At 41.7% G+C, this 20,373-nt stretch overlaps 1 long non-coding RNA gene across 1 annotated transcript; it reads left to right on the top strand.

Moving 5' to 3' along the window:
- Positions 1 to 9,229: 9,229 nt before the first annotated feature.
- Positions 9,230 to 10,520, top strand: LOC125521442 (uncharacterized). Its single transcript, XR_007289275.2, has 2 exons — positions 9,230 to 9,950; positions 10,091 to 10,520. It is a non-coding gene; the product is annotated as an uncharacterized LOC125521442 (long non-coding RNA).
- Positions 10,521 to 20,373: the final 9,853 nt, after the last annotated feature.

The raw sequence follows: 20,373 nt of genomic DNA, 5'->3' as shown, positions 1-20,373 counted from the left end.
TTGCAATTTTACGTGGCTGCTACGGGCTTAAGCAAGAACCAATCTTACCTACGCATCAAAACCACAACGATAGTTTGTCAAGTTGGTGTTGTTTTAACCTTCGCAAGGACCGGGCGTAGCCACACTCGGTTCAACTAAAGTTGGAGAAACTGTCGCCCGCAAGCCACCTATGTGCAAAGCACGTCGGGAGACCAGTCTCGCGTAAGCGTACGCGTAATGTCGGTCCGGGCCGCTTCGTCCAACAATACCGCCGAACCAAAGTATGACATGCTGGTAAGCAGTATGACTTATATCGCCCACAACTCACTTGTGTTCTACTCGTGCATATAACATCAACTCATCAAACCTAGGCTCGGATGCCACTGTTGGGGAACGTAGTAATTTGAAAAAATTTCCTACGCACACGCAAGATCATGGTGATGCATAGCAACGAGGGGGAGAGTGTGATCTACGTACCCTTGTAGATCGACAACGGAAGCGTTAAGTTGATGTAGTCGTACATCTTCACGGCCCGACCGATCAAGCACCGAAACTACGGCACCTCCGAGTTCTAGCACACGTTCAGCTCGATGACGATCCCCGGACTTCGATCCAGCAAAGCGTCGGGGAAGAGTTCCGTCAGCACAACGGCGTGGTGACGATCTTGATGTACTAATGTCGCAGGGCTTCGCCTAAGCACTGCTACAATATTATCGAGGACTATGGTGGAAGGGGGCACCGCACACGGCTAAGAATATGATCACGTGGATCAACTTGTGTGTCTTGGGGTGCCCCCTACCTCCGTATATAAAGGTTCAAGGGGGAGGTGCGGCCGGCCAGGAGGAGGGCGCGCCAGGAGGAGTCCTACTCCCACCGGGAGTAGGATTCCCCCCGCTTTCCTAGTTGGAATAGGATTCAGGAAGGGGGGAAAAAGGAGAGAGAGAAGGAAGGGGGGCGCTGCCCCCCTCTCCTTGTCCTATTCGGACTAGGGGGGAAAGGGGCGCGCGGCCCAGCCCTGGCCACCTCTCCTCTCTTCCACTAAAGCCCACTAAGGCCCATCTACCTCCCGGGGGTTTCCAGTAACCTCCCGATACTCCGGTAAAATCCCGATTTCACTCAGAACACTTCCGATATCCAAATATAGGCTTCCAATATATCAATCTTTATGTCTCGACCATTTCGAGACTCCTCGTCATGTCCGTGATCACATCCGGGACTCTGAACAACCTTCGGTACATCAAAACGCATAAACTCATAATATAATTGTCATTGAAACCTTAAGCGTGCGGACCCTACGGGTTCGAGAACAATGTAGACATGACCGAGACATGTCTCCGGTCAATAACCAATAGCGGGACCTGGATGCCCATATTGGTTCCTACATATTCTACGAAGATCTTTTATCGGTCAGACCGCATAACAACATGCGTTGTTCCCTTTGTCATCGGTATGTTACTTGCCCGAGATTCGATCGTCGGTATCCAATACCTAGTTCAATCTCGTTACCGGCAAGTCTCTTTACTCGTTCCGTAATACATCATCCCGCAACTAACTCATTAGTTGCAATGCTTGCATGGCTTAAGTGATGTGCATTACCGAGAGGGCCCAGAGATACCTCTCCGACGATCGGAGTGACAAATCCTAATCTCGAAATACGTCAACCTAACATGTACCTTTGGAGACACCTGTAGAGCACCTTTATAATCACCCAGTTACGTTGTGACATTTGGTAGCACACAAAGTGTTCCTCCGGCACACGGAGTTACATAATCTCATAGTCATAGGAACATGTATAAGTCATGAAGAAAGCAATAGCAACATACTAAACGATCGGGTGCTAAGCTAATGGAATGGGTCATGTCAATCAGATCATTCAACTAATGATGTGATCCCGTTAATCAAATGACATCTCTTTGTCCATGGTTAGGAAACATAACCATCTTTGATTAACGAGCTAGTCAAGTAGAGGCATACTAGTGACACTCTGTTTGTCTATGTATTCACACATGTATTATGTTTCTGGTTAATACAATTGTAGCATGAATAATAAACTTTTATCATGATATAAGGAAATAAATAATAACTTTATTATTGCCTCTAGGGCATGTTTCCTTCAATAACTATCCCTCAACATGCAACAAAGAGTCACTCCAAAGTCACTAATAGCGGAGAACAAACGAAGAGATTATGGTAGGGTACGAAACCACCTCAAAGTTATTCTTTCCAATCAATCTGTTGGGCTATTCCTATAAGTGTCACAAACAGCCCTAGAGTTTGTACTAGAATAACACCTTAAGACACAAATCCACCAAAACCCTAATGTCACCTAAATACTCCAATGTCACCTCAAGTATCCGTGGGTATGATTATACAATATGCATCACACAATCTCAGATTCATCTATTCAACCAACACATAGGACCTCAAAGAGTGCCCCAAAGTTTCTACCGGAGAGTCAAGACGAAAACATGTGCCAACCCCTATGCATAGATTCCCAAGGTCACGGAACCCGCAAGTTGATCACCAAAACATACATCAAGTGGATCAATAGAATACTCCATTGTCACCACGAGTATTCCACGCAAGACATACATCAAGTGTTCTCAAATCCTTAAAGAATCACTCCGATAAGATAACTTCAAAGGGAAAACTCAATCCATTACAAGAGAGTAGAGGGGGAGAAACATCATAAGATCAAACTATAATAGCAAAGCTCGCGATACATCAAGATCGTATCACCTCAAGAACACGAGAGAGAGAGAGATCAAACACATATCTATTGGTACATACCCTCAGCCCCGAGGGAGAACTACTCCCTCCTCGTCATGGAGAGCACCGGGATGATTAAGATGGCCACCGGAGAGGGATTCCCCCCTCCGGCAGGGTGCCGGAACGAGTCTAGGTTGGTTTTCGGTGGCTACGGAGGCTTCTGGCGGCGGAACTCCTGATCTATTGTGCTCCCCGAAGTTTTTAGGGTATATGGGTATATATGGGAGGAAGAAGTATTTTGGTGGATCTCCAGGCTATCCACGAGGCAGGGGGCACGCCCCCACCCTCGTGGGCTGCACGGGACTCTCCTGGTCCATCTTCGATAATCCGTGGGCTTCTTCTGGTCCAAAAATAAGTTCCGTGAAGTTTCAGGTCAATTGGATTCCGTTTGATTTTCCTTTTCCGCGATACTCTGAAACAAGGAAAAAACAGAAACTGGCACTGGGCTCTGGGTTAATAGGTTAGTGCCAAAAATAATATAAAAGTGCATCATAAAGCCCATAAACATCCAAAACAGATAATATAATAGAATGGAACAATAAACAATTATAGATACCTTGGAGACGTATCAGCATCCCCAAGCTTAATTCATGCTCGTCCTCGAGTAGGTAAATGATAAAAACAGAATTTTTGATGTGCAATGCTACCTAAGATATTCATCATGCATTTATCTTTATTGTAGCAAGAATATTCAGATCCATAAGATTCAAGACAAAAGTTTAATATTGACATAAAAACAATAATACTTCAAGCATACTAACTAAGCAATCATGTCTTCTCAAAATAACATGGCCAAAGAAAGTTCATCCCTACAAAATCATATAGTTTGGTCATGCTCCATTTTCGTCACACAAGAATGCTCTCATCATGCACAACCCCGATGACAAGCCAAGCAATTGTTTCATACATTAGTAATCTCAAACTTTTTTCAACTTTCACGCAATACATGAGCGTGAGCCATGGATATAGCACTATGGGTGGAATAGAATATAATGGGGGCGGGGTTATGTGGAGAAGACAAAAAGGAGAAAGTCTCACATCGACGTGGCTAGTCAATGTGCTAGGGAGATTCCCATCAATTGATGTCAATGCAAGGAGTAGGGATTGCCATGGAACGGATGCACTAGAGCTATAAATGTATGAAAGCTCAACAAAAAAACTAAGTGGGTGTGCATCCAGCTTGCTTGCTCACAAAGACCTAGGGCACTTGAGGAGGCCCATTGTTGGAATATACAAGCCAAGTTATATAATGAAAAATTCCCACTAGTATATGAAAGTGACAAAACAAGAGACTCTCTATCATGAAGATCATGGTGCTACTTTGAAGCACATGTGTGGAAAAAAAGATAGTACCATTGTCCCTTTAATTTTATTTTTTATTTTTTATTTTTATTTGGCCTTACTTTTCTTTTTATTTTTTTGGGCCTTCCCTTTTTTTATTTGGCCTTTCTCTTTTTTTGGGGGGGGGGGGACAATGCTCTATAAATGATGATCATCACACTTCTATTTATTTACAACTCAAAGATTACAACTCGATACTAGAACAAGATATGACTCTATATGAATGCCTCCGGCGGTGTACCGGGATTGCGATGAATCAAGAGTGACATGTATGAAAAATTATGAACGGTGGCTTTGCCACAAATACGATGTCAACTACATGATAATGCAAAGCAATATGACAATGATGATGCACGTCATAATAAACGGAACAATGGAAAGTTGCATGACAATATATCTCGGAATGGCTATCGAAATGCCATAATAGGTAGGTATGGTGGCTGTTTTGAGGAATATATAAGGAGGTTTATGTGTGACAGAGCGTATCATATCACGGGGATTGGGTGCACCGGCGAAGTTTGCACCAACTCTCAATGTGAGAAAGGCAATGCACGGTACCGAAGAGGCTAGCAATGATGGAAGGGTAAGAGTGCGTATAATCCATGGACTCAACATTAGTCATAAAGAACTCACATACTTATTGCAAAAATCTACAAGTCATCAAAAACCAAGCATTACGCGCATGCTCCTAGGGGGATAGATTGGTAGGAAAAGACCATCGCTCATCCCCGACCGCCACTCATATGGAAGACAATCAAATAACACCTCATGATTCAAATTTGTTACACAACGTTTACCATACGTGCATGCTATGGGACTTGCAAACTTCAACACAAGTATTCCTAAAATTCACAACTACTCAACTAGGACAACTTTGATATCACTATCTCCATATCTCAAAACAATCATCAAGTATCAAACTTCTCTTAGTATTCAATGCATTTATATGAAAGTTTTTATTATATCCCTCTTGGATGCCCATCATATTAGGACTAATTTCATAACCAAAGAAAATTACCATGCTGTTCTAAAGACTCTCAAAATGATATAAGTGAAGCATGAGAGTTCATCTATTTCTATAAAATAAAACCACCACCGTGCTCTAAATGGATATAAGTGAAGCACTAGAGCAACAACGAACTACTCCGAAAGATATAAGTGAAGATCAATGAGTAGTCGAATAATTATACAACTATGTGAAGACTCTCTAACATTTAAGAATTTCAGATCTTTGTATTTTATTTAAACAGCAATAAAAACAAAATAAAATAAAATGACGCTCCAAGCAAAACACATATCATGTGGCGAATAAAAATATAGCTCCAAGTAAAGTTACCGATGAACGGAAGACGAAAGAGGCGATGCCATCCGGGGCATCCCCAAGATTAGGCTCTTGGTTGTCCTTGAGTATACCTTGGGGTGCCTTGGGATCCCCAATCTTAGGCTCTTGCCACTCCTTATTCCATAGTCCATCGAATCTTTACCCAAAACTTGAATATTTCACAACACAAAACTTAACAAAAAACTCGTAAGCTTCGTTAGCGAAAGAAAACAAAACACCACTTCAAGGTACTGTAATGGACTCATTCTTTATTTATATTGGTGTTAAACCTACTGTATTACAACTTCTCTATGGTTTATAAACTCATTTACTAGCCATAGATTCATCAAAATAAGTAAACAACACATAGAAAACAGAATCTGTCAAAAACAGAACAGTCTGTAGTAATCTGGATCACATGTATATTTATAGAACCCCAAAAATTCTAAAATAAATTGCTAGACGTGAGGAATTTATCTATTAATCATCTTCAAAAGGAATTAACTAAATAGAACTCTCCAATAAAAAATGGCAGCAATTCTCGTGAGCGCTAAAGTTTCTGTTTTTTACAGCAAGATCAAAAAGACTTTCCCCAAGTCTTCCCAACGGTTCTACTTGGCACAAACACTAATTAAGCACAAAAAAACACAACCAAAACAGATCCTAGATAAATTATTTATTACTAAACAGGAGCAAAAAGCAAGGGACAAAAATAAAATTGGGTTGCCTCCCAACAAGCGCTATCGTTTAACGCCCCTAGCTAGGCATGATGATTTCAACGATGCTCACATAAAAGATAAGAATTGTATCATAAAGAGAGCATCTTGAAGAATATGACTGGCACATTTAAGTCTAACCCACTTCCTATGCATAGGGATTTTGTGAGCAAACAACTTGTGGGAACAAGAATCAACTTGCATAAGAAGGTAAACAAGCATAACTTCAAAATTTTAAGCACATAGAGAGGAAACTTGATACTATTGCAATTCCTACAAGCATATATTCCTCATTCATAATAATTTTCAGTAGCATCATGAATGAATTCAACAATATAACTATCACATAAAGCATTCTTTTCATGATCTACAAGCATAGAAAATTTACTACTCTCCACATAAGCAAAATTCTTCTCATTCATAATAGTGGGAGCAAAATCAACAAAATAATTATCATGTAAAGCATAAACCAATTGAAAAGTAAAATAATGATGACAAGTTTCATGGATATCATTATTCTTTATAGCATACAAGTCATCACAATAATCATCACAGATAGCAACTTTGTTCTCATAATCAATTGGAACCTCTTTCGGAATAGTGGATTCATCACAAAATAAAGTCATGACCTCTCCAAATCCACTTTCATCAATATAATCATCATAAATAGGAGGCATGCTTTCATCATAATAAATTTGCTCATCAAAACTTAGGGGACAAAAAATATCATCTTCATCAAACATAGCTTCCCCAAGCTTGTGGCTTTGCATATCATTAGCATCATGGATATTTAAAGAATTCATACTAACAACATTGCAATCATGCTCATCATTCAAATATTTAGTGCCAAACATTCTAATGCATTCTTCTTCTAACACTTCGGCACAATTTTCCTTTCCATCATACTCACAAAATATATTAAAAATATGAAGCGTATGAGGCAAATTTAATTCCATTTTTCGTAATTTTCTTTTATAAACTAAACTAGTGATAAAACAAGAAACTAAAAGACTCGATTGCAAGATCTAAAGATATACCTTCAAGCACTTACCTCCACGGCAACGGCGCCAGAAAAGAGCTTGATGTATACTACACAACCTTCTTCTTGTAGACGTTGTTGGGTCTCCAAGTGCAGAGGTTTGTAGGACAGTAGCAAATTTCCCTCAAGTGGATGACCTAAGGTTTATCAATCCGTAGGAGGTGTCGGATGAAGATGGTCTCTCTCAAGCAACCCTGCAACCAAATAACAAAGAGTCTCTTGTGTCCCCAACACACCCAATACAATGGTAAATTTTATAGGTGCACTAGTTCGGCGAAGAGATGGTGATACAAGTGCTATATGGATGGTATATAAGGGTTTTTGTAATCTGAAAATATAAAAACAGTAAGGTAACTAATGATAGAAGTGAGCACAAACGGTATTGCAATGCGTTGAAACAAGGCCTAGGGTTCATACTTTCACTAGTGCAAGTTCCCTCAACAATAATAACATAATTGGATCATATAATGATCCCTCAACATGCAACAAAGAGTCACTCCAAAGTCACTAATAGCGGAGAACAAACGAAGAGATTATGGTAGGGTATGAAACCACCTCAAAGTTATTCTTTCCAATCAATCCATTGGGCTATTCCTATAAGTGTCACAAACAGCCCTAGAGTTCGTACTAGAATAACACCTTAAGACACAAATCAACCAAAACCCTAATGTCACCTCAAGTATCCGTTGGTATGATTATACGATATGCATCACACAATCACAGATTCATCTTTTCAACCAGCACATAGGACCTCAAAGAGTGCCCCAAAGTTTCTACCGGAGAGTCAAGACGAAAACGTGTGCCAACCCCTATGCATAGATTCCCAAGGTCACGGAACCCACAAGTTGATCACCAAAACAAACATCAAGTGGATCAATAGAATACCCCATTGTCACCACGGGTATCCCATGCAAGACATACATCAAGTGTTCTCGAATCCTTAAAGACTCAATCCGATAAGATAACTTCAAAAGAAAAAACTCAGTCCATTACAAGAGAGTAGAGGGGGAGAAACATCATAAGATCCAACTATAATAGCAAAGCTTGCGATACATCAAGATCGTATCACCTCAAGAACACGAGAGAGAGAGAGAGAGAGAAATCAAACACATAGCTACTGGTACATACCCTCAGCCCCGAGGGAGAACTACTCCCTCCTCGTTATTGAGAGCACCGGGATGATGAAGATGGCCACCGGAGAGGGATTCCCCCCTCCGGCAGGGTGCCAGAACGGGTCTATGTTGGTTTTCGGTGGCTACGGAGGCTTCTGGCGCCGGAACTCCCGATCTATTGTGCTCCCCGAAGTTTTTAGGGTATATGGGTATATATGGGAGGAAGAAGTACGTCGGTGGACCTCCGGGCTGTCCACGAGGCAGGGGGGGGCGCCCGGGGGTGGGCGCGCCCCCCACCCTCGTGGGCAGCCCGGGACTCTCCTGGTCCATCTCTGATACTCCGTGGGCTGCTTTTGGTCCAAAAATAAGTTCCGTGAAGTTTCAGATCAATTGGACTCCGTTTGATTTTCCTTTTCTGCGATACTCTAAAACGAGGAAAAAACAGAAACTGGCACTGGGCTCTGGGTTAATAGGTTAGTGTCAAAAATAATATAAAAGTGCATAATAAAGCCCATAAACATCCAAAACAGATAATATAATAGAATGGAACAATCAAAAATTATAGATACCTTGGAGACGTATCACATATTATGTACTATGATTCAATTTTTCCTTATTGATTGCATGCATGCATTCTAATTTGAATACTAAATTGTTTTATCTTTCTTCTGGATTAGTTAGATAAAAGTTATGGACAATATCGGCAGAGAAGGAGAAAAGACTATGTTCGACATCATACGCTCCCCGAGCCCAAATGGGAATGAAGAAGATGACGGCTCGCAATATATATGTTGCTTCCATTTCATAACTGTTTCGTTGAATTTGCTTCATGATATATATAGAGAGAAAGTAGCACTATTCTAATCCTGAGATTAGAATAACTATTTGGATCACGTCATAGCCCTATGTATAGGAGCCGCGGAGGTCCTCCGAGATCATGAGAAACGCACCGGACTGTACAATACAAAAACCCACCCCATCCACTGCCCCGATCCCCTCCCCTGACCTCCCCAAATCCCCTCCCCTGACCTTCCCCGATCGCCGCCGCTGCCTCCCTCCCTGAATCGCGCCGCCGCCGCCATCCTCCCGGGATAGCGTTGCTGTCGCCGCCACCCTCCCTGGTTCGCGCCTCCGCCGCCTCCCTCCCTGGATCACAACGCCGTCGCCCACCACTCCCGCGACACACCTCCGCCGCCACCCACCCTGTCCCCGACGCGCCTGCAGCCTTCCGCGCGGATCCGGTCGGGGCCGGCGAGATCCACGCGGCCGACCACAAGTTCTGCACTATCCCACGACATCCATCCAACGAGATCGACTGATTTCAACAAAATCAGTCCATCGCCACCCGCGCACGGCTTGGATTCTGCACGTCGCCGCCATGAGATGCAGTCTACTAGCTCACCTCTGCCACCATGCCTCCTCACCTCTGCCATCGATGGTCGCCACTGTGCTCAAGGTCTCTTGTACATGCCATGGCCTGGGGCCCCAACCCCTTATGCTACAGGATCCTGGGGTCGCCGCTGGACCCGTCGCCGTCAGCCTCCCCGACCTTCTCTGGTTACTTGGACAGGACTGCCCTTGCCATTGAGCGCGACCAGTGCATGTATTTCGTCCACGACCAAGCCACTGTGTTCATCTTCAGTTCTGCGCCGACCAGTTGCATAATAGTAGCGGTATGTTCATGTTCAGAGCACATGTTCTGTTGAAAAGATTCCCATTTTGCCTAATTATATTGCAATCCTGCAAGTCTATGAGCCATGCTCTGAATTGTGAACATATACTGATAGCACAAGTTACTTGGTGCACTGTCAAGGTTCAGGAAAGGATGCAGGCTTCCACAGGGTGCTTGAAAAATGCCACTTTCCCAATCTCGTCTCTGTCTGAGCACGAAGCCACCGCTGCCCGTCAGTGCTTGGTCAACGACCGACCGAACAACTCTTCCCTCTCCACCACGAGAAGTTCGTCACCTCACGCGCGAGCAGTCCATCTATCGCCTCCCGTGCAAGCACTCCATCACCTCACACAGTGTCCGTTCGACAGAGTTTGTCCTTTTGAAGAAGCAGAAAATGGAGTTTGAAGCGGCCGCGGGCAGGTGGTGGCGTGGTTGTAGAAGAAGCGCTGGTGCGAACTCGTCCATCCGGCGCTAGTATACCAGTATGATTTGGAGGCGAAGAATTTGTTGTGTCTCTTACCATGAATCTCTGTAGCTATGGAAACTTGGCTTCCTGTAAATTTTTAAGATATATCGCTAGCACTTTGTTCCCCAAGTGTGTTTGCATTAATGTGTGAGAGGAAACTATTCTGGGTAAGTATTCGCCTGTGATTTTCCTATGCTTTGCACTGCTACGTACATAGTTTTTTTGGTAAGAGGTGCTTTTCCGGTCACATGGAACATATCCCATTACTTGAAGATGTTTTTTGAGAGTAATTCTTTGTTTTCTCATTAAGAAAGGCACATATGTTCGTTAAATCGATAGGAGGTGCTTTGTACAGATGGTGTTCATGTAGAAAAATCAAACTGACGTTTGAAAAATGTGCAGTAGAAGTTCATGTCAAACTAACGGGGCGATTCAGGGTTTATTCTTGAAAAAGTGGAGAAAATTGTACATGCTCTGTAGGTCAAAAGTTTGGCATTAATTTATGTTTTGCGAAGGTCAAAATGTTGTGTTCGAGAAGGTCAAGTGTGTTATCTTAGCAAATTCAAAATAAAATTTGAACATGCAAGGTAAAACAGGCAAGAGAGCAAAAAGAAAGGGAGAAGTTCAATTTCTAAAGATGACTCAGTACACAATGTGCAGACCAATGTTGAAAGAAAAAAAAAGAAATGAGAAGTTCAATTTCTAAAGATGACGTGGTTCGACGTGCTAAACAATGTTGAAAGAAACAAAAAGAAAAGGAGAAGTTCAATTTCTAAAGATGACGCGGTTTGATGTGCAAACCAATGCAAAAACACACACAAAAATGTTTTTTTGGTGTCTTAAAATATTTTTATTCGTAAAAAAGGATTAAATAGATAAAACCAGGAAGTCCATATTAAAAAGATGGAGAAGTTCGATGATTATAGAAAACTCAGATTTTCCTCGTTATTAAAGAATGGAAACAAGAAGTTCAAAAATTAAATAACAAGAAGTTCAACTTTTAATGAATAGAGCGCTTCAAAATTTTATAAAAAAGATTAAAAAATAAAATCAGGAATTCCATATTAAAAATATGGAGAAGTTCGATGATTATAGAAAACTCAGATTTTCCTCGTTATTAAATAATGGAAACAAGAAGTTCAAAAAGAAAAAACAAGAAATTAATCTTTTAAAAATATAATGCTTCAAAATTTCATAAAAAAGATTAAGAAATAAAATCAGGAAGTCCATATTAAAAAGATGGAGAAGTTCGATGATTATAGAAAACTCAGATTTTCCTCGTTATTAAATAATGAAAGCAAGAAGTTCAAAAATAAAATAATAAGAAGTTCAACAATTAAAAATAGAGCACTTCAAAATTCATAAAAAAAGATTAAGAAAAATCAAAATAAAAATTCATAAAAAAACTTAAATATTTTCACGTAACCGAGAGTGGTCCAGGTTGATAACTGCCAGAAGTTCATGTACTACACGGTGTGCATTTTTTATTGGAAAAAAGAATAAAAAAATCAAAGGCTAAAAGTTTTGTTGTTATAAGTTCAAGCACTTCGTGGGAGAAAGTTAAAAAATATATTGTGAGAGAGATTTGTATAAAAAGAATATCATGTGTAACACTGATGATGGATGAGAAAATTACAAACGAAAATACGTCACAGAAGTTCAATTGAAAATAGCAAGAAGTTCAATTACTATAGTGGATGAATTTCAGATGAAAAACTTTTGAAATTGTCGCGAATATGTAAAAATGATCAACACGGGAAAGGTAAGTGCTTACAGTAGCTTTCCACCGGTATATCACTTTCTCAATTCCGGTGAGTGGATGGAGAGTTACGGGCAGTGAATTGAGACCTACGAGCAAAAAATTCACGTGAAAAACAGAGTGAAGTTCAGGTACACGCGCCGAGAAGTTCAGGTTCTTCACGCGGTGCATTTTCGAAGAATTTGTTTCACGATATAGACAGAACGCACGATCCCGCCGTTTTCAAAATTACTTGAAAACGGCTAGGAATCAGAGAAAACCATCAACAATAAAAAGTTTCGCATTTTTCGTAGCTTTTCAGCGGTATACTATTTGCCCCATTCTGATAAAGTTTGTAGAAATTACGACAAAAATACGTTTTTCGCCATTTTCGAAACTGACTTAAAACCGTAAAGAATTGGGTGAAACAATACATACCAAAAAGTTTCGCACTTGTTCAAGCTTTCCAACGCCATATCATTTGCTGCATTCGGACGAACGGTTAAAAAATTAGCTCGAAAATACGAACTTGGTAGGACTTGGACCATTTTCTAAATTACTCTTAAACCATTCAAAATTAGAAAAAAACTTTCAAGATGAAAAAGTAGCACATTTTCATAAGCTTTCCAACGCCGTATCATATTCCTCCATTGGATTAGCGGTTTAGAAATGACATCGAAAAAACGAACTCAACTGTTCGGTTTATGAAATTTTACGTTTTTTTCAAATTACTTTTTAACCATAGGGAATTAGAGAAAACTTTCGACATGTGGAAGGAGCGTTTTTGCAGCAGCTTTCCAATGCCATATTATATGCCTCATTCCGATAAACGGTTTAGAAATGCGATCGAAAATACGATTCACGTTTTTTGTATGAAGAAAAATGGTTTTCAAAACTGCTCTTAAACCGCTTATATTTTGCCAAAATTTTAAGTTGGGTCATGATACTTATGTCCATAGCTTTCCAACGGTATATGGCAAGCCCCATTTGGGCAATGTTTGCGGAAGTTCAACCTAGTTCACAAGGAAGTTCAACGTACTACTAGCGGGGCAGGTCAGGTTGTGATCGGAATATTATTCTGATCTCGTGATCAGAATAATGTTTATGTATATATATATATATATGTGTGTGTGTGTGTGTGTGTGTGTGTGTGTGTGTGTGTGTGTGTGTGCATCTCTGACAGGTATATAGATCAACGATGGCGAGGAAGTGGTACGCCGTATATGTAGGGCATGTTCCGGGTGTGTACGATGAGAGGCCAGAGTGATCAGGCCCAAGTCTCTGGCTTCTCCGGCGGAAGCCAGAAAGGGTTTGATAGCAGAGCGGAAGCCGAAGCTAGTTACTTGAGATTCATAGCACAACAGGGGATTCAGAACCAGTGCCGCTGCAAAAACTACTACATAATACCGCTTTTGATCATCATGATCGCTCTTATCTTCTATGCGGTCATATCATAGTCTACATAGATGATGAAACATGAGTATGTGACCATGTAGTTGCATGTATTGAGAACTTGTAATGACTTGTAACGTTATTTCGAGACATGTGTTTGACCATGATTGATGATGATGAGATACTTGAGACATGTCGAGACTTCTAATAACTTTGGCTCATCGATGACTCACTTGCTTTTCAATGAATATGCATGTTATTATATAAACGGTGGATCTGTTTAATTGTGTACAGAGCCAAAACGCGATTTTTTTTACAAAAGTTAGCAGTGGCGTGGGGGTAAAGATTACCAGTAGCACTCAAGTAATAGTAGCGCTGGCTAGTGCCACGCGCTGTAGATAATTACCCGTAGCGCTGGTTGGAAGCGCGCTACATCTAGATTTATATACCAGTAGCGCTGGGCCAAACAAGCGCTACTGCTAAAAAATAGCAGTAGCGCGCCTGCCTGCGCTACTAATAGCAAAAAACAAGCGCTACTGGTAAGGGTTTTCCTAGTAGTGAGAGGTGGAGATGTAGTTCCTCTCTCATAATAATTGCAAGTAGGAGCAGCAAGCACATGCATATTATATCTATCAAAATCATCATATGTAGAAGTAGAACGCAACCCATCAATATAATTCTTAATAAGCGCGAACTTCTCCGATATAGTGTAGTAGGGAGAAATCAAAAAGATAATAGGACTATCATGTGTGGCTGTAATAGTAAAAATTTCTTTCATAACATAAGGAACGATAGCAAGCTCATCTCCTTAAGCATCATTCATATTGGCATCATGGCCACAAGCATAGAAAGCATCAAGTTCATCAAAAAGGGATATTTCAAATGAATCAAAGGGATCATAGCAATTATCATAGCAATCATCCTTTGGTAAGCATGAAGGGAAATTAAACAATGTATGAGTCGAAGAGTTACTCTCATTAGAAGGTGGGCACGGGTAGCTAATCCGTTCTTCCTCCTTTTGTTCTTCGCTCTCCTCGTCATTTTTTTCAGCTAATGAGCTCACAGTGTCATCAATTTCTTCTTCCATAGTTTTCTGCAAAATATTAGTCTCTTCTTGGACAACGGAGACTTTCTCAATAAACGCATCAATATCGACATTATATTCATAATTCTCATAGCAATATTTAAGTATAGCAAACTTTTCGGGCCTATAAACATCATCATCAAAAGCTTCATACTTCTCAAACAAATATTCAATTTCGTAAGCACCCTTAAAAGTAACGAATTCTTCTATTCGTTCCACATCATAGTAATCATATATACCATTAGCATAAGAAGGTAAGGTTTCATTATCGTTAAATTTGCATGAAAACGGAAGGTGTGTGATAACCCATAAGTATAGGGGATCGCAACAGTTTTCGAGGGTAGAGTATTCAACCCAAATTTATTGATTCGACACAAGGGGAGCCAAAGAATATTCTCAAGTATTAGCAGCTGAGTTGTCAATTCAACCACACATGGAAACTTAATATCTGCAGCAAAGTATTTAGTAGCAAAGTAATATGATAGTAGTGGTAACGGTAGCAAAAGGTAACGATAGCAAAATTAATGTTTTTGGTATTTTGTAGTGATTGTAACAATAGCAACGGAAAAGTAAATAAGCGGAGACCAATATATGGAAAGCTTGTAGGCAATGGATCGGTGATAGAGAATTATGCCGGATGCGGTTCATCATGTAACAGTCATAACCTAGGGTGACACAGAACTAGCTCCAATTCATCAATGTAATGTAGGAATGTATTCTGAATATAGTCATACATGCTTATGGAAAAGAACTTGCATGAAATCTTTTGTCCTACCCTCCCGTGGCAGCGGGGTCCTAGCGGAAACTAAGGGATATTAAGGCCTCCTTTTAATAGAGTACCGGACCAAAGCATTAACTCATAGTGAATACATGAACTCCTCAAACTACGGTCATCACCGGGAGTGGTCCTGATTATTGTCACTTCGGGGTTGCCGGATCATAACACATAGTAGGCGACTATAGACTTGCAAGATAGGATCAAGAACTCACATATATTCATGAAAACATAATAGGTTCAAATTTGAAATCATGGCACTCGGGCCCTAGTGACAAGCATTAAGCATAGCAAAGTCATAGCAACATCAATCTCAGAACATAGTGGATACTAGGGGTCAAACCCTAACAAAACTAACTCGATTACATGATAAATCTCAGCCAACCCATCATCGTCCAGCAAGCCCGCGATGGAATTACTCACGCACGGCGGTGAGCATCATGAAATTGGTGATGGAGGATGGTTGATGATGACGATGGCGACGGATTCCCCTCTCCGGAGCCCCGAACGGACTCCAGATCGGCCCTCCCGAGAGGTTTTAGGGCTTGGCGGCGGCTTCATATCGTAAAACGCGATGAATCCTTCTCCAGGGGGCCCACGAAAGTGAATATATAGAGTTGGAGTTGAGGTCGGAGGAGCTCCAGGGGGCCCACGAGGTAGGGGGCGCGCCCCCACCCTCGTGGCTAGGGTGTGGGCCCCCTAGTCTTGATCTTTTGCCAGTATTCTTTATTATTTCCAAAAAGACGCTCAGTGGAGTTTCAGGTCATTCCGAGAACTTTTGTTTCTGCACATAAATAACACCATGGCAATTCTGCTGAAAACAGCGTCAGTCCGGGTTAGTTCCATTCAAATCATGCAAGTTAGAGTCCAAAACAAGGGCAAAAGCGTTTGGAAAAGTAGGTACGACGGAGACGTATCAGTGTGGAGCATTCATCCTAGAGCAACAAGTATAATCATATCTCAAGCATAGTTGCCGAGCATACCAATGAAATATATGAATTTGATCCCATAAGAGTTTCCCTTTTTGAGTCAAGCAATAATCTCTAAAGTATTCATGTTGATCCGTACATTCCAGAGCAAAGGGAAGAGAGCAGCGAGGCGTTGCGAGTCTTCTAGCTCTACAGGAGACAGGGTCTGGCAAAAACCAAGGTCCCACTGTATGGAGATCAAAGGGGAAGGAACGGAATAGAAAATAACATAAAAAGAGGAAAAGACATAGAGAGACGCCCCTCACCTGTCGACCAGTCTAACCAGAACCGCACCGAGGGGCCATCTTCAACAGAAAGTTTGACCAAGGAACGAAAAATTTTCTGGACATTGATAAATTGTCACCATAATTGGGAGCCACCAACAGCCGAAGCAAACATAGGGCTGGATACAGGAAAGAATTTGCCTTTAAGGATACATAACCACAATGTCTCAGAATCAGAGCAAATAATTCGCGACCATCACTGAATAATAAGGCATTTGTTCATGATTGAATTCTTAATAATACCCAACCCCCAAGGTTTGGGGGTGACACACAATCCTCCATTTAACCATCCTATATTTCTTCTTATTATCCGTGGTGTTCCAATAAAATCCACCCCTATGCTTGTCAAAACCCGCATGAGTACCTTCCAGTAAATGGTAAAAACCCATAAGAAACATAGGAAAGGAGGAAAGACAAGCATTAATAGAGAGCATATCTGATGTGGTGAGATCTCTTGGAAGATATTGATAGTAAGATGCTTTAGCAAGGAGTATAGGTCCTGATGGTTGAAGATTCTCGGAAGGCTTCATCGACTTCGCTTGTGACTGGAGCTGGCGCAGGATGAGTTCTCTTCTTTCTTAGCTTCTGAAGACTGGTTTCTAGTGGCGTCTTCGTGTTGTTTGATGTTCCTGTGTGGCACTGGCATATCATTCGGTGTTCTGCGAAAATAGTTTCATGATGATGTTTGCTAGTGAATTATGTCTGTTATGGTTTGAACATTACATGGGTGGTAACAAGTTTTCGCCCTGTAGCTTAGAGTATCGATTTCGAGCTCTTAGTAGCAGGTTTCCTGTTAGTCCCCCCGACTCGTTTCGCCTCTCTTAGTCCCCTTTCTTGCTTTAACAAGTTCTTCTCTCGGTTTGCTACCACTGGGACGGTGCTAAAACGATTGTGTATTTTCGTTAAGAATTAGTGGAACAAGCAAGGCCCGATTGGAAAAATATATGACACCAGCCCTTCACTGGGATCTCGCGGCGCTTCTTTTTTACTTCACCAGCGTATTAGAGACAGCTCTCCAGCCAAAGATGTGAACCAGCTGCTTCCAAACTTGTTGTTCGCTGTACTGCTGTGTACTCGAGGACAGTGTGTTCAGTGCTTGCTTTTTTTCATAGTTTCAAGCGAGCAAGTCAGGTACTCAGGTTCCCAGCATGGCAAGGTTCTGATATGCAGGATGGCCTCTACATGAATTGGTTCAGAGGTTGCTCGAAGGTGTGCTTTATCCCATACTCCATGTTGGTCCAGCAAAATTGACACTCGATTCAGCCTGGACTGGCCCCCGTGACTGATTGGTGTGAGTGCTGAGGAGCGAGGGATCCAGTTGCCATTACCGATGTGCAATATCATCCTTTCCTTTAATAGCTCAAGCCCATAGGTAATAGCAGTCCAAGTAGATAATGGCTGACCAGGAAACACCATATCCAAATTATTGCCCTCGTGTTAGGAAACTAGGATCGCTAATCTCACAATCACAGGGTAGACAGAGGTTTTTGCATCACGTGCAACATTGCGACTTCTCCCGTTTTTATTTAACTGCTATTTATTTGCTACAAGGAAAGAGATGCCGGTGGCAATCCTAACTATGCGCCATGATCCGCTGGACTCGCGCCATCCCACGAGGGCCGATCATGCCTCCTAGGCCACCTGTGAGACTACCAGGCCAACGACGTGATGACGCCGATCTTCAGGCCCATGCAAAGCTACATGCATGGCACGCACGCATGGCAGCTCATTCCCTGCCTATCTAATTATTTGAACAGGAAATAAACTAACAAAACCAAAGACAGCTCAACGACTAGATTAGCTAACACCTGGGGATAGTGCCCAGCCTTCAGCACACGTGCACAAAGACTGACTGGTGACTAGATCATCTGCCATGCTTGTCGCGCAAGGAGGGCCTGATTGAAGATTCTCATATCTCTAAAGCCCATGCCGCCCTGACATTTTTTCTAGTCATCTTCTCCCAATGCAGCCAATGCATCTTGCGCTTTCCCTCCATTAGAATTGTGTCAAATATTTATACAAGGTAGGTTACACTTGGACTTGGAGTCGTATTGTGTGTAGACAAGGTATGAGTTGTGTTCGAGTAGGATACTTGTATCCCGAGCCTCTTAAATAATGCAGGGGTAGACACATGATGTGACATATGCCAACATAATAGCACATGCACGTAGGGGGAGCCGGCGCCGTGTGCCAGAGCCCTAACTACTAGGGTGCGGTATTATGATGGTGTCATGAGGAGCACCCATAGTCATGCTCCGGGGGTGTAGCCATGTTGATGAATCAATAGATAAATCTCCGTGTTATGCCTTGTGTGACTACTTGGACCTCACATGATCGACTATGCACCTTGCTTATTCTAACAAGTGGTATTATAAGCAAGGTTTGATCCTTAGAGGCCATGGAGTTGTTGATCTATAGGAGGAGGTGAAGCGGAAAGATTCATCGAATTGATTGTGCAGTAATTGGTCATGTGAATGGATGGATACAAGGAAGAGCAATGGTGTGATGTGATTCTATTCGCGTTCCTTGAAGCAATCGGAGTTTGCGATGCGAAATCGAATCGGACGGCTTGATCCATTTGTCGGCCGCGACGGGAGTTTTCGCGAGACAGGTATGTTCATGCAGCATCAGTGTAGTAGATCGATTGGATCGATCATACATGGCAGCGGTAAACCAAGGGGCTCCTGGAGCAAGCGAGGAGAGGAGCGCGTCCTGGCAGAGAGCCGACGCGCGGACGCCCGTTCGGTGACCAGTACCCAAGCGACGTTGGTCTAGGCAGCAGGGCAGGCCCGTCAGAGCCTATGAATTTCACATTTAAACCATTACAATTATAGCATAGAAATATAAAATTAATTGTGGAAATGGAAATAGAATAATAACAACTTTATTATTGTCTCTAGGCATATTTCCAACAAGATTGCCACACGTGCTAACAATTCGATAAAGGCATGCATCATCATTCGGATATCACAACAGAAGAAAGAAAAGGCTTTGAGGGGGGACATGAGATTTGGGTAGTCAAAATCGTGTTGTCAGTGGTTCTCTTACAGGAAAGACTATCAAGAGACACGTCTTTTTTGCCGAGAGACTTACCTCCTTCACATCAACCAATATATCTCTCCTGCTATGCTCACCACCACCAGATCTCGCTGCTCCCGGCCATGGAGAAGGATCATGATAGCAATAGTATATGGACTATTTGTAGTAGCATGAAAAAAATAGTCTAGAAATGTAATTTTGACTGGGCACGATGATTTTGCATGCAAACTCAAATTAAATTTGACGATTCACTTCCAAATTCAAGCACAACCAGAAGTTTCTATGACAATTAAAATGGCTCATTTTCGTGTTTTCCTTACCAAAAAAATAATGGTGATTAGTTTTCACCATGTTTGCTCTTTTAGGTCAGAAAACCATCCTCGGTGAAATCTCTGGTTCCTTCTCTTTGTAAAAAACATGATAAAGCTTCTTTCAAGGAAATGGTATTAATAATTTTCTAGGACTCATAGGAGTCGTTAAATTAAATATTTAGGAACATGGTTTTGAATTTTGTGTACTACTACTTGACAATGTTACAGTTTGGCAAACTTATTGATAACTAAATGAAGAGTCGACTCTCGGTATATTGCTCAATTAGCAATGATGATCATTGTCATGCTTACATCACCTCTAGCAGATTCTTCTTCCTCGCCGCTGATGGCCTCTTCCTACCCCTCT

This window comes from Triticum urartu, chromosome 7A, assembly GCF_056163025.1.
Source record: "Triticum urartu cultivar PI428250 chromosome 7A, HENAU_Tu73, whole genome shotgun sequence".
Taxonomy (NCBI): domain Eukaryota; kingdom Viridiplantae; phylum Streptophyta; class Magnoliopsida; order Poales; family Poaceae; genus Triticum; species Triticum urartu.
The sequence above is the reverse complement of the archived record's forward strand: the minus strand, read 5'-3'. Positions and strand labels throughout refer to the sequence as shown.